General features: G+C 45.0%; 1 pseudogene; it reads left to right on the top strand.

Moving 5' to 3' along the window:
* The first annotated feature begins 628 nt into the window (after positions 1–628).
* LOC116104702 lies at positions 629–1,133 on the top strand (annotated as a pseudogene).
* Positions 1,134–3,489: the final 2,356 nt, after the last annotated feature.

The following is a 3,489-nucleotide window of genomic DNA, read 5'->3' as shown; positions in this document are numbered from 1 at the left end:
GCAGGCAGATCTCTGTGAGTTTGAGGCCTAACCTGATCTACAGAACTAGTACCAGGACAGCCAGAACTTCACAGAGAAACTCTGTCTTGAAAAAGCTAAGGAAAACAAAAAAAAAACCTCCACGGTTCCTGTCCCCAGTCCCTTGAGAACTGGGCTCCGGGTGAAAACAAGAGACATCCAGTCCTGGGGTTGGGGTGGGTTCTAGACACAGGAAGTTCCTCATTGGGCTGGATACACGGCAGTCTTTTTTCTGGTTACACTATACAGTGGATGCAATTAGCATTCTGAGTGGGATGGTGTTTTTGTATATTGCTCTATACTGCATTCTCTCTCTCTCTCTCTCTCTCTCTCCCCCTCCCCCTCCCCCTCCCCCCCTCTCTCTCTCTGTGGTGTGTGTGTTATGGTAGTTTCAACCTAGAGCCTTGTGGATGTCCCTGAATTTTTTCAATGCTTTCTTCCTTCCTCATTTTAGGACATGGTCACACAAAGTTGCTCAGGCAAGCTTTGACTTTGGGACCCACTTACTACTGCCTTCCAAGTCAATAACATTACAGGCTTGAACAACCAGGTCAAACCAGTCCTTCCTTTAAAAAATTACATTTTAACAGAGAGCGCCGAGAGAAGCAAGATGGCAGATGTGCTGGATCTTCAGGAGCCAGAGGGGAGGCGAGAAGTTCGTCATGAATGAGGACAGGGATGAAAGCATCCACAAACTAAAAGAAAAGGCAAAGAAACAGAAGGGCCACAGATTTGGCACCAAAGAGGGGTCTCAAGCATGCAAGCAGGAGGATTATTATGACAGTGTGGGGTAGGAGAGCAGTAAACCTGGACCACAGCCCTCTCTTGAGGGTAGGATTCTCTTTGACCCTGGAGTACACGAAGAAGCCAATGAAGGAGATCCATGACAAATTCACTGAATATGGGGAAGATAGAAAACATCCACCTTAATTTGGACATGTGCATGGGATACTTGAGTATGAAACTTAAAAAGAGGCTGAGGCTGCCATGGAGGGACTAAATGGTCAAGATTTGATGAGACAGACAGTGCCAACTGTTGTTTTGTTTGTGGCCCACCAAAAGGCAAGAGGAGAGGAGGCCAAAGAAGGAGTACTCCTGAGCAGAGATGCAGCTGATAAGTCCTCTGTTGACCAGGTGGTCTCTCTACCAGTCCATTTGGTTATGCTGCCTTGGATAAACAGGGCTAGGGCTGACCATGTGTTTATATTTAACTTCTTACCCTATCTACTTGGTCTTGCTTTTGTGTTTAAGAAAAAATAAATGTTCTTATTTTCTACAAAAAAAAAATTACATTTTAGTGTGTGTATGCGCGTTTGCACGCATTTGATGTCATAAAGTACATGCGATGCATGTGGAGGACAACCTAGAGGATTTCATTCTATTACTCTACTATGTGGCTCCCAGGGATCAGACTAAAGTTGTCAGGCCTGGCAATATTATTATACATAAGTACACTGTAGCTGACTTCAGACACACCAGAAGAGGGCATCAGATCTCATTATGGTTGTGAGCCACCATGTGGTTGCTGGGATTTGAACTCAGGACCTTAGGAAGAGCAGCCGGTGCTCTTACCCCCTGAGCCATCTCGCCAGCCAGGCCTGGCAATAATGAGTGCCTTTATCTACTGAACTGTCATGCCAGGCATTACTGCACACTAACTGTACAAAATGGGTCTCCCTATCATCCTCCCATTCATGTAGACAAATGGACTTGGACAATTTTCACTTTCCGTCACTTTGTGTTTGAAATAGGGTTTCTCTGTGTAGCTCTGGCTGTCCTGGAACTCACTCTGTAGACCAGGCTGGCCTTGAACTCAAGAGATCTGCCTGTTCCTGCCTCCCAAGCGCTGGAATCAAAGGCGTGCACCACCACTGCCTGGCAACCATTACCCTTTGTTTTCTTTTTCCTCCCTTCTGTAGGTTCCTGGGCTGCTCAAATATTCTATGTTCATGTTGTATTTTCTTCAAATCTATCTTCCACATCAAAGAAACAGTTTCATGCCTATCTTCAGGAGTCTGGCTCCGGTTGTACCAAATGTTCTCCAGTTCCATCCATTTTCCTGCATAACACATGATTTTCTTCATCTCTGAATTGGTCATTGTTCTACTGCTGTGATTACACACCATAACCAAGACAATAATTTTTTTTTAAAGTATTTATTTAATTGGTGGCTGGCTTACAGTTTTAGAGGCTTAGTCTATTATCGACGTGGGGGAAGCCTGGCAGGCATGGTACTAGAACAGTAGTTGAGCACTACATGCTGATTCACAGGTAGAGAGCACAAGCCCAGGCCTGACAAGGTATTTTTGAAATTTCAAAGAGTACACCCAAAGACACAGTTCCTCCAACAAGGCCATACCTCCCATTCTTCTAATCCTTTCAAAGAGCTTCAAGGGTACCTGATACTTGTAGCCTCCACAGGTGCCTCCATTCCTGTGCAGATACCCACTCCCTAGAGACTAAGCATTCAAAGAGTTGAGTCCTTAGAGGCCATTCTATTTTTTGTTTTGTTTTGTTTTGTTTTTTTTCCCCCCGCGAGACAGGGTTTCTCTGTATAGCCCTGGCTGTCCTGGAGCTCACTCTGTAGACCAGGCTGGCCTCGAACTCAGAAATCCCCCCGCCTCTGCCTCCCAAGTGCTGGGACTAAAGGCGTGTGCCACCATGCCTGGCTCTTAGAGGCCATTCTTATTCAAACCAACACAATCTCCATAAGTAACCCATAAAATTATTTTTTTGTTATTTTGGTTTGTAACAGGTTCTCTGTGTAGCCCTGACTAGCCTGGAACTTGTTACATTGACTAGGCCGTCCTCCGCCCCGAGTGCTGGGATCAAAGGCATGCACCGCCACATCCAATATAACTTGTAAGATGCCAGGATTGTGGAGCTGGGGCTAAGTTGGAAAAAAGGCTTACCTAGCATGCATAAGGCCCTAGGCTCAATCCCTAGCTGTATACTTCTGACAGACTGTCCTTTTGATTATGGTCCATTCACACTACCTCTTCTTTTGTTCTTTGAATGTCAATTGACTGGGGGGGAGGGCAAGTTAAGCCATATCCTGCCTCAAGTTTTGTTAAGAGATTTAACCTCATAAACTATGCATAGTTACAAATAGCTTAAACCTTAGGAGAATCAGAAACTTAAGGTCACCTACTACTATGTAGTAAATTAAAGGTCAGCCTGGGCTACATGAGATCCTGTTTCCAATTAAAAAAAAAAAAAAAAAAAAGCTCCAGGGCTAGAGATATGCTTTACTCCCTTGCAGATCCTGATAGTTGGGTTCCAAGCCCTCATGACAGACAGCACAAAACCACCTGTAACTCCAAGTACAAGGGGATCTGATACTTCTGGCCTCTATTCCCATACAGATACCCACCTATACATAATTTAAAACAATAGAAAAATCTCTTAGCTGGGCGGTGGTGGCGCACGCCTTTAATCCCAGCACTTGGGAGGCAGAGGCAGGTGGATTTC

Source organism: Mastomys coucha, unplaced genomic scaffold (assembly GCF_008632895.1).
Source record: "Mastomys coucha isolate ucsf_1 unplaced genomic scaffold, UCSF_Mcou_1 pScaffold22, whole genome shotgun sequence".
Taxonomy (NCBI): domain Eukaryota; kingdom Metazoa; phylum Chordata; class Mammalia; order Rodentia; family Muridae; genus Mastomys; species Mastomys coucha.
The sequence above is the reverse complement of the archived record's forward strand: the minus strand, read 5'-3'. Positions and strand labels throughout refer to the sequence as shown.